The sequence below is a fragment of the Portunus trituberculatus genome, chromosome 17 (assembly GCF_017591435.1).
Source record: "Portunus trituberculatus isolate SZX2019 chromosome 17, ASM1759143v1, whole genome shotgun sequence".
Classification (NCBI taxonomy): domain Eukaryota; kingdom Metazoa; phylum Arthropoda; class Malacostraca; order Decapoda; family Portunidae; genus Portunus; species Portunus trituberculatus.
The window spans coordinates 11,383,396-11,398,395 of record NC_059271.1 but is presented as its reverse complement, the minus strand read 5'-3'; the positions used below and the strand labels follow the sequence as shown (position 1 = coordinate 11,398,395).

Here is a 15,000-nt window from a genome sequence, read left to right as displayed (position 1 = left end):
GTAAAAGAAAAAAAGAAAAGAGCCTTCAATGATAGAGGATTAGAAAAAGTTGTAGTAGTAATTACGAAAAGGAAATAAAAAATAATATAAGAAAACAACCGTCAATGGTAGTACAAAATAACCAAGTGTCCTAGCAAAATAAAAGATAAATATAAAGAGGAAGCAAAAACCAAACGGCATTCCACCGTATCAAAATAAAGAAGAAAAAAAAAAACAGCGGAAGAGAATCACGCTGGTTTAGTGAGGCAATTAATTAAAAAAAGGGAGCAGTTTAAGCAGATTTACATAATAATTACAGGTCAGTGGGTCAAACGGAGGAGATTCACCCTCAAAAAAGCAGTAGGTGTGTTGATGCTGCTGTATAAATGGCGGAGTTGCAGTGTTAGCCGAATCCCCATGCGTTATTTCATGGCCGGTCTACGTATGCTGACTGTTCTCTTTTATCTCAGCATGGTAATCGTGTGCTGGAATGCTCGGGTCAGGCTGATAACTTGTTTCACGAAGCCGTTAGCGAGAGGACGGGATTGTTTTGTTCGCTATGCTGGAGAATTGAGGGGTTAAAATTTAGCTCTAAGTGTTTTTTATTTCTTTCGGTGTCTTAATTGAGTGATGATAGTAATAGTTGGTTTGTGATTTGTAAATGAGAGAAGAGTAGTCAAATCGGATCTCTGTGTGTGTGTGTTTTTTTTTTTTTTTTCTTGTAATGTTATGGTTGCTTTGTAAATTATTGATGACAGTTTAGTATATTTACAGCACAGGTTCGATTCTTTTTCTTCATCGTCGAATTTACGGTCGAATGATGTACATATTGTTAATTTGTTTATGATGATAAGTAAAGATTTGAATGTCGAATTTCTTTTCTCTCACAGTGACCTACAATGAGTTTTCTTACATTTTGATTGTTCAATGTATAGGATGATTTTTTTTCCTATGAACGCATGTAAGAGTATCCTCGTGCTGCTTATCATAATAGAGCTGAATGTTTGCAACGTCGGTCCAACTTTTTTTTTCTTACTTCGACTGACAACAGTATTAGTCTTAAGTGCGAAGTTACAACGTAGATCCATTTCCTCCCCATCTTATCTTAATGTAGTGACGTAATACTTCACAAGGCTACTTGATATACAGGATAGCTTAATATCTACAACGTAGGTCCAACTTTTTTCCTTATGTTGTTTATTAGAAAAGAGTCGAGTAGGTGCAACGTAGGTCAAATTTTTTTTCTATTACGTTGTAATCGAATAGCGTAACGTTAATGCTGTGAAGTTCATTATAAAGGAGATTTGTAGTATGTTCAACACTTTCAATGGCCCCACATCGCTCTCATTATGGTCCACATGTCATAAGAGGATTTCATCAAGGTTAGGCTGATACTTTTCATTACCAGGGTGTTACAAATCGTCCACCTGCTCATCCAGCGCAATTATAACTCATATTATGAATAACAAATACAAGATTATATTGAATTCGGAACCCGTGTGTGTTGTATTTAAGACATTTATCCAATTTTATATTCTTTTTGGGTATATACTTCAGAGGCAGGCAAATAAGTGTGCATTTATTTATTTGTTTATTAATTCATTTGTTCGTTGCTTTATTTACTGAATTCTACGTGTTTATATCCCTTTACTAGAACCCCTCCTGCTCTAAATATATGAAAAATTAATCAATGGGTTCTGCCGTATAGGTTAGCCGAGCCGCAGCCTGGTGGCGTTGCATCACCACGGCGCCGTCTGTTACCAGGGAAAGCCACGCAGTCTCAACGTAGGTTTAATTTCTTTCGCTGCGCCACGATCGATTGACTTACTCCTGCGTTGTCTGGTGGAGGGGAGACCTACGCAGTTATAACGTACGCAGGTGTGAGGCGAGTGGCGCAATGTTATCACTACGTTGCTCAGTATTTACGGAGGGGGTTTGAGTTATCCAGGTAATCGCATTTTGTTTCAATGCGTCGTTCAGAGGGCTATATTCTGTTAATTTTGTAAATGCAAGAGTTATTGAACGATACTTTCCTTTTTTACAAATCAGAAAGTCAGGCCAAGGAAACAGAGAGAGAGAGAGAGAGAGAGAGAGAGAGAGAGAGAGAGAGAGAGAGAGAGAGAGAGAGAGAGAGAGAGAGGCCACCCAATATGACACTTCCAGAAAAGATAATCATAGGAAAAGATTCCAAAGAGCGAGGCAATTTACTTCTCTTTTGAAACAGCACAAGTTGCAGGAAGGAAACATGAAAGCAAATGAGCAAACAGACAAACAGGTGGAGAGTCGAGGAGTCTACCTTTTTAATGGTAAACTTTCGAATTTTCTAATTTCTCTTCACTTTATTCCCACCTTCCTAGGACCAGGATTTTTCAGATTTTAGAGAGGAGTATCAAGGCACCACCAAAGCTTAACAGGGCAAAAACTTTAGGACTTCTATGCAAACTTGCAGGGAGTGTCAATCAACTCTGGCTGCTTGTGGCTTCTCGTCTGGCTTTATAAAGTAGAACAGAGTTTAGGACATATTAGAAACACACACACACACACACACACACACACACACACACACACACACACACACACACACACACACACACACACACACACACACACACACACACACACACACACACAGTCCTACCCGAAGATCGGTTTATGAGCTCTGAGCTCGCTCCGTAATGGGGAAGACTGGCTGGGGTGACCATCAGGCGACCGAGGTGAATCATACACACACACACACACACACACACACACACACACACACACACACACACACACACACACACACTAGTGAAAGCAAAAAGGAGTTGTGAAGTAGTTGAGATCTTTTAGTACCTGTAGTTTAGTATCGCTCAGTAAAGTTGTCTACGGTTACGTTAAATTGAAAAAGTAATATCTTAAAGACAGATTCTCAAACGTTCTTTCACCTCATCTCGACCACTTTTAACAGGATCCAGTAGGAGTTAGGGTGCTTGGGTTTTTAAGGATGTTTTCGTGATTCTAGTGATGGTTATGCAAGGATCATTGGCTTTCAACAGGTTTTAATTAATGTTGTTGGGGTTTCCAGGGTGTTTACATAATTCTGATTTTAGTTTCAAATTTTTTTTTATTGCAATGGAAATTGTTAGAGCTATCAAGTGTGTTTTCACAATTCTAAGGATAAATTAATATGAATTTTCATCAGGGTTTAGTCAAAGTGGAAGTTACAAGGATTTTCAGGAATGTCTTATTTTTTAGTGATAATTCAACTAAAACTTTACACCATAACACCGATGGGAACCCGAGTAATCAAATCTTTGACCTTCTTAAAATAGTCACTATCAGAGAACGAAAGATTTACGAACACGACCCCATATATTATACCGGTTACTAATTTATTTATCTTTTTACATACTTATTCACTTATATATATATATATATATATATATATATATATATATATATATATATATATATATATATATATATATATATATATATATATATATATATATATATATATATATATATATATATATATATATATATATATATATATATATATATATAATAACTTATTCATTCATTTCCAGCATTTATATTCATTTTCTACTTGTATATTCATCCTTGAGCATTCTTCCCTTTAAAAGTACACCAATTTAAATACCCCTGACGTAACAACTCTACATGCATTCCCCGTCACGGCACATCCCTCAGAAGTGACAGCATCGCCCGGCCAGATGAACACCCCTGGGTACAAGACATGACACCGCTGTGTGGGTACGCTGCCTACACCACAAAACCCACAACATCCGTGTTATCGCGTCACCCAAGCCTGCGACACCAGCGTTTTTTAAAGTATCCGAGAGGGCGCTGACGGTGCACCGAGGGTGAAGATATGCAAAAGCAACATATGCAGAGGGAGACGCAGAGGATGTGGTGGGGGAAAGTGGGGAAAATGAACGAACGCGAGAGGGAATATGGGAAATCGGTATGTATAAAAGGAAAATTGAAGAAATAGGGACAGAGATTGGATCATAGGAGGAGAGAGAGAGAGAGAGAGAGAGAGAGAGAGAGAGAGAGAGAGAGAGAGAGAGAGAGAGAGAGAGAATGTGTGTGTGGGTGTCCAAACAGGAGCGCGGAAACACAAGTCCATTAATGCCAGCTGTGAAATATGCTTGGCTTGAGAAAATTTATTGTGTGGGAGAGGAAAAAAAATAATTAGAAACAACATGGCGATGGTAATGGTGGTGGTGGTGGAGCTGATGGTGGTGGTGGTGGAGCTGATGGTGGTGGTGATGTTAATACAAAATAGATAAAGCTGAAAAGTGTTGAAAAATATGGAAAGAAATGCAAGGGAGAGAGAAAACTAGGCAGAAAAATATAAAAATTCAGTGAGGACGATCCGGTGTCCTCAAAATACTCCAAGTCTGGAAATGTATTCGATGAAATATCCGGAGGGAGAGAGAGAGAGAGAGAGAGAGAGAGAGAGAGAGAGAGAGAGAGAGAGAGATCCTTCACATAGTCTTCCCTCTTTCTCTCTCTCTCTCTTCCCTCGCGGTCGCAGTTTTCTTCCCTCGCTCCTGATAACACAAGTCAATCGCTCCCAGCTTTCTGATTCTTTTTTTTATCTCTCCTCTGCTTCCCTCTCTGGCTTGCTTGCTTTCTCAGATTTGTGAGGGTCCGTCTCCTTGTCTTTGTTCCTTCTCAGTTTCTGTCTGCCTGTCTGTCTTTGTCCTGTTCGATTTTACTTCGGCATTTTTTCCTTTGTTTCCGTCATTTTATCCTGTCAGGGATATTTTTTTTGTCTGTATTTGATTTTTTCTGATGCCTTTTAATGTTTTTCTTTCTTTTTTTATATATGCTTGTCTTTATTTCTTTTTTTTTTTTTGGCTGTTTATGTCATGTTTATGTTTGTTTTCATTATTGATTTTTTGTATTTCCTCCTTCACAGTCTAGTTTCCTCCCTGAGTCCCTTTGTTCTGTTTGCTTTTTCTCCATCTTTCTTCTTTCTTTGTATTGTTCATTATGATTTCTACACCTGTTTCTTCTTGTATCTTTTATGCCTGTTTGTTTGTCTATTTTTCTCTTCTTTCTTTTTTTTTTTTTTTTTTTTTTTGTTCTTGTCAGTTTGTCTTCCTCCCATCTATGTCAGATTGTTATATGTCGCTTTGTTCTGTTAATTATCCTTTCTGTCTGTCTTATTACCTTCTTTGTTTGTCTGTTTCTCTGTCTGTTTATCCTGTTCTCCCTTATTTTTTTCAGCCATTCCTTCTTTTTTGTTCGTTTATCTATCAATCTGTTTCGTTGGGTTTCTTTCTGCCGTCTGTGTATTTGGATACCAGGACTAAAACCAACGAACTTTAACTTTGTCATTGATTTTGGTTTTTGCTCTGTTACCTGTCTTTCTTTGTCTTTCTCTGTCTCTGTCTCTATTTGTCTGTCTGTCTATCCCTCTCCATTTCCCATTTCTTTTTTCTCTTCATCTTTATGGGTTTTTTTTTCTCTCTCTGATTGATTATACCTGTATCTCTGTCTATCCGTACGTCTGTCACTACCTGTATTTTTGTCTATAAGTGTACTGTATGTATGTATGTATGTATGTATGTATGTATATATGTATGTACGCAAGCATGTAAGTACGTACTATGCATGCAAGTTCAGTATGAATGAATGAATGAATGTCTACTTGATTGATTCTGTTAACGCTCCCGTCTCTCTCTCTCTCTCTCTCTCTCTCTCTCTCTCTCTCTCTCTCTCTCTCTCTCTCTCTCTCTCTCTCTCTCTCTCTCTCCCTTGTCTCTACTTCTCTCGTCCTCCCCCTTGTCTTTTCCTCCCCTCCCCTTTCCCTCCCCATGCTAACACCGGCGCCAGCTACCATTCTCGGGATGGTCATACCAGGAGCTGAGGACACATTAAAGGCGACCAAGTGAACCTGCACACGACACAGCGCCGAGACAGCCCCAGCCACGCAGCGGGCAACCAAGGAACCAAACAGAGGAGGGAGGGGCAGCCACAGTACCGCAGAGAGGACTTTGCACAGGAGACATGGATGAAAGGCCACAGTAACGGAGGATAACAAAAGGACAAGGGAACCACACTCATTGGAAGGACAGGATGGAAGGACGGAAAAACGAAGGATAAGAGAAGGATAAAAGGGGCACTTCAGATTGATAGACAGTTACAGTAAAGGGCGAAAAAGATTTTGTAGAGGTGACAAGGATAAAGTGCCACAGTAAAAAGAGTTATAGAAGGACAAGAGTAACTTACACCAGATAGACAGCTAAATTCAAGGAGGAAGACTGTAGATAAGATAAGGATAAGAAAAGCACAAAAGAGTGATAACAAAGGGACAGATAAGGTTAAGGAAGGAAATGACTGCAAGAATGAGGGAAAAATAAAAAGAGCACTGAGAATAGTAACGATAAGGAAAGGGCACACCAAAAAGACCTCTATGAATGAAGAAAAGGACTTTTCAAAGGAAACAAAGATATGGGAGAAAAATTAAAGGTAACAGATAAAGAGTAATAGTAACATAAGAGCACATCAGACACCTATATTGTAAAGGAGACAGGACTTAACAGAAGATACAAGGATACTGAAATTAATTAAAGGCCACATATGAAGAGTGCGAGAGTAACAAAGGGCCATAGAAAAATAAGGACAGCAGAAGCACAGAGGAAGCGATAGGGTAAGATAAGAGCAGATTTGGGAGAGAAGACAAGATGATTATGGAATGAAAAACCAAAACAAGAGCAAGGATTGAGGGCAGCACTGTAATGAGAGAGAGAGAGAGAGAGAGAGAGAGAGAGAGAGAGAGAGAGAGAGAGAGAGAGAGAGAGAGAGAGAGAGAGAGAGAGAGAGAAATAGTAGATAGACTGGGCATACATACACGTGTAAATAATTGCATATGATAAGAAAGAGAAGGTTTTCGAACTGAGGCCCGAAGCAGACGACATTACCTCATTAAGAGAAAACCTCGATAAAATGGTCCCAGCTGACGAGGAGCAGAAGCAAGAAAAGTCAAGTGAAATTGATAATAAAAAAAAAAGTTTTACATGGCATGGCAATAACTAGGGTCATAAGGCGCCGGATTAAGAAATTACACGAAAAAAAAGAAAAATATGAATAACAAAAATCAGATAAGGTAAACTACAAATTAAAAAGAAGAAAGGAAGAAGCAAAATCACAAGCAGAAAAATACATGATACAAAACAACGCCTATCAAATTGACACCAGGAAAATTTGCCCAAAAAGCAAAAGCAGTGCCAGCTTAAGAGGGGCAAAGCACGTGAGACACAGGCGTACTAAGGAGAGGGAGGTTCAGTTTATGTGGAGCTGCGGCTGAACAAAGGCAAGAAATGGATACGAGATGGTGTTTAGACGCGGCACAAACAGAAGCGGCTGCCCACGCGCGGAGGGATATGCCCATGGGATCAGAGAGAGAGAGAGAGAGAGAGAGAGAGAGAGAGAGAGAAAGAATTGGATGTATATGGGAAAGTAAAGATGAGTAATAGGAGTAAAAGGAGGTGGAAGAGAGGAAATAGATGGATATGCGAAGAAAATAAATAACACGAGAAGAAAGAGGAAAGAAAAACGATGATGGAGAGAGAGAGAGAGAGAGAGAGAGAGAGAGAGAGAGAGAGAGAGAGAGAGAGAGAGAGAGAGAGAGAGAGAGAGAGAGGGTGAGTAAGAGGAATAAAAGGAAGTGGGAGGGAGAAAAGGTAGAATATAGGGATAATCGAAGGGAAAAAAATAGATCAAGAAGAAAAAGGAAGGAAAAATGATGAAAATAGAATGAAGAAAAGAAAGAAGAAAACGAGAACAAGAGGGAAACGATACGGGAAATGAAACAGAAACAAAAGAAACGGAATAGAAAATAAAAATTGGAAAAGGAGAAACACAAAAACCAAATAAAGGGAAAATTAAAACGAGAGAGAAAGAAAATGAGGACAAAGAGAGGAGAGAGAGAGAGAGAGAGAGAGAGAGAGAGAGAGAGAGAGAGAGGAGGAACGGCAGGGCGGCACCTTTGGGTTACTTTAGTGCCCACTGTGAATCATGCCTTCAAGGGGCGTCACACGAGACATTCATCTCTCTCTCTCTCTCTCTCTCTCTCTCTCTCTCTCTCTCTCTCTCTCTCTATCTATCTATCTATCTATCTATCTAATTATCTCTCTATCTATTTATCTATCAATCTAACTATCGCGTTCATTTTTCTTTTCTCTTCCTCCTCTTGTTTTTCTTCTATATTCCTTTTCTCTCATCTTTTTTCATCATTCTCATTTTTCTGCCATTCTATCTTATAATACTCTCTCTACTCTCTCTCTCTCTCTCTCTCTCTCTCTCTCTCTCTCTCTCTCTCTCTCTCTCTCTCTCTGTAGCTTTCCTTTGCCTTCATCTTCTTTATTGTCTTTTTCGTTCCTTTCCTCACTGTGTTGCCTTGAATCTTGACGGACATTTCTCATCACCACTTTTACTATCACCACCACCACTACCACCACCACCATCACCACCAGCACCACCGCCATCATCAGCTTCCATTAGGGCACAACATAAGTCACCTCCCAGTATCCACCGTCCTATGCTTCTCCACGCTACAGGTGGGAAGGTGGTGGCCCTGTCTCTGTCTCTAACCCCTTCCCCCCCTTCTCTCTCTCTCTCTCACACACACACACACACACACACACACACACACACACACACACACACACACACACACACACACACACACACACACACACACACACCACACTCACGTCTAATCTTCCCGTGAGCCTTGACCCAAACCGCGTCTCGACAGTGTGTGGGCAGGGAAGGCACGTCCGAGTATCGTATGTTTGATAGGGATGGATCTGACTTATTGATTCCTCTGTGTGCTTATTTAACGAGTTAGTTGATTAGGGAGTTAGTTGATTGGACAGGTAGGTATGATAGTTGGTTAGTGAATAGTTAGTTAGGTCGTAGGTAAGCAATTAGTTAAATATTTTTTTTTTTTTTATCCATGTACTTTATTTGTATATTTACTTATTGATTTATTTGTTTAAGCGTGAATGAAGCCAGCCAAGGATGCAAAACATGGCGAGAAGAAGAAAAAAACTACTAATATGTCGCTCCTAAAAATAGTAAAACTATAAATACTGCCAGTTTTCTGCTACCAAGAACTAAATAGTGTTTCTTTTTATTATTTTTCTTTAGCATTCTTTATTGAACATTTAAAGTATTAAATGGTTTGCACATTACATGCTGCTGGATTCCAGTGTCACATTCTCACATCACCAAAACGGACAAATTAAGGGTAAATTTTTGAGAACAGAAATACTTTTCTTTTCAATCATTAAATTCAATTTGCCTCGTACTTTGTATATTATTAAAGGCTACACGCATCATATCTAAACACTATGTCCAAACACAAACAGAGATAGCGGTCAGATATTTCCCAGGACAATATTTCTTTATATTATTATTAATATTACTGTTGTTATTATTATTATTATTATTATTATTATTATTATTATTATTATTATTATTATTATTATCATCATCATCATCACTATTATTATTATTATTATTATTATTATTATTATTATTATTATTATTATTATTATTATTATTATTATTATTATTATTATTATTATTATTATTATTATTATTATTATTATTATTATTATTATTATTACCATTATCGTTATTATCATATTTGTTGTTATTGTTCATCCTAAGTTACACATAATATTTCAACACTAAATCACACACTAATAGTATCTTCAACAGAAACAAATAGGTATAGCCGAGACAATTCCTAGGACAAGCTAATTTTCCTTTTTTATTACTATTGTTATCATCACTCATCGCAAGTGCCTCGTCTTTTGCATACTACTATTAAAGATCAGACCCAAGACATCTTAACACTTATGATGTTCAGCAGAGAAAGATTGTGGATAAACATTTCCTGGAAAGAAGCTGCTTTCATTTATTACAATTCATCCCAAGTATCTCGAGTTTTGTATATGACTGAAGATTACACTAAAATATCTCAGCACCACGACCATGCATCAACACTTCAACAGAGACAGATGGATGCCAATTATTTCCGAGGACAGAATAATAACCCTTGTTTTCTCGTCTCTTTTCCTACTATGCATTTGTAGTGCCCCGTATTTTGTACATTATTTATAGTTACTGACAGTATATTCTTGAGCCATGCAACCCAACCCTGTAGTCTTGCAGGATTTAGCGCTATGAAGGCGATATTACACGGGTAAGAATTTCCTGCCACACGTGAGAGGATAATATACGTTTGTTTATAATCGAGAAATAGATGGCGACTCTTACATTGCGAGGATTTGCTTGGGTCAGACACGAAGCTCTTGTTTGTGGACGAGCGAGTGTAAAAAGGTTAAGTAGGAGTCAAATAATGGCTCCACTTCTGGCAAATCTGGTGTTCTTGAGCAATTAAGTTTTTTTTTGTGACAATTGTTGCTTTCTTCTAGCAATTACACCTTTCTTGAGGCAATTACATACTTCTTCCATCAATTTTAACTTTTTTTTTTTTGTGCTGGCGATTACGGCTGTTTAACTAAACGGCTGAACTTGAAACAGGGAGAAAATGCACAAGATTTTGCCTTGCTGCCCTGTACATATGACAAATATTTCTTAGTTTATCTTGCATCGGAAAGAATAAGATACAGAGTTTCATGTCTATAAATCATTCATATCCATAAAATGAGAAGCACAAATATTCATCACATAGAAAGAAAGAAAGAAGGAAAAAAGAAAGAAAGAAAGAAAGAAAGAAAAGAAGATAAATAGATAAAAGAACTCGAGAATTTGCACACTACTTTCGACTCCTGGAGGTGATGATAACACAGCGGCATGGCGTCAATGGCCACGAAAATCCCCGGGATAAGACAAAAGATAATGGGTTTAAGCTTGATACTATTAGATTAAAAAGATAGAAAGAAACCTGGTTCTCAAATGGAGATTTAGAGGAGTGGCATAGACTCAGTAATGAGGTTGTTAGCTCGTGCCGTGTCATTAAGAAGATTTAAAAGATTAGATAAGCTGATATAGGCGGGAATGTTCTTAAACAGAGAATGCCATGGATTGGTTTGATGGCTTCTCGCAGCTTCCCTTTTACTTTCCTATGTTATAATATAATCATGCCTTATCCCAACAAACTTTACTTGTAGCTTCCCTTATGTTCTTACTAGTCGTTCCAGCAAATAATTTCTTGCAAGCTTCCTTTATCTTATTACGTTCTTATGACATGTCCCAGCAAACGCTTCCCAGGCCTAGACCAGACCAGCCTAAGGAAAGCTGCCCTTGTGACAGTCCCTTTACGCCCCGCGGATCTGGCCTGCCACATCCATCACGGCGCTGAGGGCTGGCGTTCATCAGGACCACGGCGCCTTTCTACCATCCTCCCGTGTCCAGAGGTCCCCATAACATGACGTCAGCACAGACCTTGGCCTCAGGAAATGAGGTTCGGCAGGTCATTTACATAAGCAGTCTACAAAAGGTGACCCAGAAGAGGCCCTCCAGCACCCCGGGAGTGACAGGTTGGACTACATAGCCTGGCACTAGTCCTGCATGACATCTGGGTAGTGCAGTGGTGGCGGCACTTCTATAGTAGCCACACCACGGTATCATCACCACTGCACCTCTCACAGCGCTTGGGGAAGAGACAGCGTCACCAATTTATCTCTTTTGCTGCCGATTTTGTGAATTTTTCCCTTCTCTCTCTCTCTCTCTCTCTCTCTCTCTCTCTCTCTCTCTCTCTCTCTCTCTCTCTCTCTCTCTCTCTCTCTCTATTTGTTCAAAGGTTGAGCTATTTTTAGTTTTTTTTTCTTTTCATTCATACATGAGTGTCTGTCCATATGTCCATTCTATCGATTCTCTCTCTCTCTCTCTCTCTCTCTCTCTCTCTCTCTCTCTCTCTCCCTGTTTCACCTAGATTGGCCGTTTTTTTCCTTCATCCCCACCACACTCTCCCCATCTCTTTCGCTCTCACCCATCACCACCCCTCCCCCTCCATCCCTCTAACCCATCACCACTCCTGCTCTCCCTCCCTCCCTCCCCTCCCCACGTGACTGTAACAGCGTGATGAACAAGGCAACTCGTCACTGCCGCCACTCGCCTGTAAATCTATTGCTGCTCTCTCTCTCTCTCTCTCTCTCTCTCTCTCTCTCTCTGATGTAGTTACTGTCTGGAATTTCGTTTTTGAGGTATCGTTATTGTTATCATTATTCCTATCATCGCCATTGTCGTCATTATCATCATCGTTATCGTCATCATCATTATCATCATCTGGTTTATGTCTTCCTTGTGTGTTATGAATGAAAACAACAACAACAACAACAACAACAACAAGAGCGTAGGGCTGCAAATTTCCACCCCCTGTAAGTTTTATCATCAGGAAAAACAAAACAAGAAAATGGAATTACAAGAACAATTTGCTTGATTTTTTTCTTAGATTATATTCAGTTTCTAGTTTCTCCTGTATATTCTTAACACTTTTTCAACATCGACATTACTACTACTACCACCACCAGCACCACTACCATTACTACTACTACTACTACTACTACTACTACTACTACTACTATTACTACTACTACTGCAGCTATCACTTCTCCTGAGATAATTACACACGAAAAGGAAATACAAGTCCTCCTAATTCAAGACAGGGCAAGCTAAAGTAAACATCTCTTCTTTCTCCTCCTCCTCTTCCTCCTCCTCCTCCCCCTCCTGCTCTTCCTCCTCCCAACCTCTCTTTACCGTCCACAACACCTATTTTTTCTCCTTTCCCTCTCCCTTTCTTTCTCACTCCCTCTCTTTCATCTTCCCTCGCGTCACCCCTTCCTGCTCCCCTATTTCTCTCCTTCCTCCTCCTTCTCATTTCTCTTCCTGCTTCCCTAACATTTCCTTTCGTTTCCTCTATACCCTGTACCCCTCCTCCTCCTCCTTCTCCTCCTCCTCTAGTCCTGTCCGTCTCTTACCTCCACCCTCCTCCTCCTCCTCCTCCTCCTCCTAAAACAGTCTCCAGTGACGGGTCTCAGATGTATTTGGGTGAGGGCTGTTACCTCTCCGGAAGATCATACAAATTGGGTTGTTTACTTGAGCTAATGGTGTGTGGGTGAGGGTGCGAGAAGGGAGAAGGGAGGGAGAGGGTCAAGGGAGAGGGAGGGTGACACACGGAGGAAAACGAGGACAGAAAAGACGAAGTTATGAGGTAAGAAATAGATTCCACGATGATAATCAAGGAGTCGGAGGAGGAAAAAGTTGAGATAGTTGTGGTGACGAAAGGTGGAGAGAAAGTGAGTGAGATATTGATGGTAAAATAGTAACGAGGAGAGGGGAAGACTGGTAGGAGGAAGAGGAAGAGGAAGAGGAGGAGGATGGAGAGAGAGAGAGAGGGGAGGGGAGGATGAGGGAATTAAGGTGGTTTCTAAAGCAGAGCAGAAGGGAAGAGAAGGGAGAGTGAAGGGAAAGTGAGTGAAGGGCCAAGGATGAGATTACATGGCGAACAAAAATAGATTCTGGAATAATGAAGCAGGGGGAGGAGGATGAGGAGGGGGAAGGAGGGAGAGGGAGAGGGAGAGGGAGAGGAGAGCGGGAGGGGTGGGTGAAGGAGGAGGAAGTCACAGGATTATAAAGAGCGACTGACCCACTGTACGCTGTAGCTGGAGGCGACAGGAGTGAGGAGGAGACGGGGAGACTGACGTGAGGCAAGCAAACATCAACAATAAAAATACAAAGGCACTGTTCCATGACACACACACACACACTCTCTCTCTCTCTCTCTCTCTCTCTCTCTCTCTCTCTCTCTCTCTCTCTCTCTCTCTCTTTCGCTCGCTTGCTCATCAATAGGCTGAGTGAAAAGGAGTATAGTTAGTCCTAGCGGCAGGAAATCATTTGAAATCCTGCAGAGGGCGAAGAGAGGGGACTGTGTGTGTGTGTGTGTGTGTGTGTGTGTGTGTGTGTGTGTGTGTGTGTGTGTGTGTGTGAGGAGCATGGGCGTGCATGTAGCAACAGAGGAAAGTGAGGACATGTTGACAGAGGAAGGATTTAGTACAGAGGAGCGCCCTTCCTTCTCTCCCTTCCTCCTCCTTCCCTCCCGGCGTGGTACTTCATAATTTTGTAAAGGCATTTCCTCGATTCCGTGAACCTGACTCTACCGCGCTGGTGACACACGCACACATACACACACACACACACACACATACACATACACACACACACATACACACCGCGTAGTGTAGTGGTTAGCATGCTCGACTCACAATCGAGAGGGCCGGGTTCGAGTCCCGCAAATGGGCAAGCCTCTTAATGTGTGGCCCCTGTTCACCTAGCAGTAAATAGGTATGGGATGTAACTCGAGGGGTTGTGGCCTCGCTTTCCCGGTGTGTGGAGTGTGTTGTGGTCTCAGTCCTACCCGAAGATCGGTCTATGAGCTCTGAGCTCGCTCCGTAATGGGGAAGACTGGCTGAGTGACCAGCAGGCGACCGAGATGAATTACATACACACACACACACACACACACACGAATGCCAACACAGAAATGCCAACTCAAGAGAGGAAGTGCCTTTAACCAAACAAAGCATCAAAACTCAGACATGAACCTTTCGTACCATCATCATCACTATTACACTTCAGCCTTCCTCAAACATCCTCTTAGAAAGCCAATAAAGCATTTTTATGAAACTCTTATTCAGAAACGCTCTGCTCTCACCACGACTATTTCCAAAGACCATAGAGATAATTAACCGGGTTTTCAAGAACTTTTCCTTGTCAGTAATGTAAAAACCTCCTTAATCAATCCCTAGAACCGAAAAAAAAAACACCCGAGAGAACCCCTGCCGCTCCAACCCGAAAAAGTAGTGAAGATGTGGCGCAAAATGCTTCAGAATACGATCATAAGACCCACGTCAAAAGAGCGACACAGACTTACTACAATCATCAGCACACTGAACTTCAACCTTCCCCAAGCGTTCCCATAGAAAGCCAACCTTCGCGAGTGGCGCTAGAAAGCCACGGCGATCACAA

The 15,000-nt window shown here is 40.7% G+C and overlaps 1 long non-coding RNA gene across 1 annotated transcript in view; it reads right to left on the bottom strand.

Moving 5' to 3' along the window:
* Positions 1–15,000, bottom strand: part of LOC123504845 — a 60,043-nt gene that overhangs the window by 43,887 nt on the left and 1,156 nt on the right. The gene's annotated exons all lie outside the window — the stretch shown is intronic.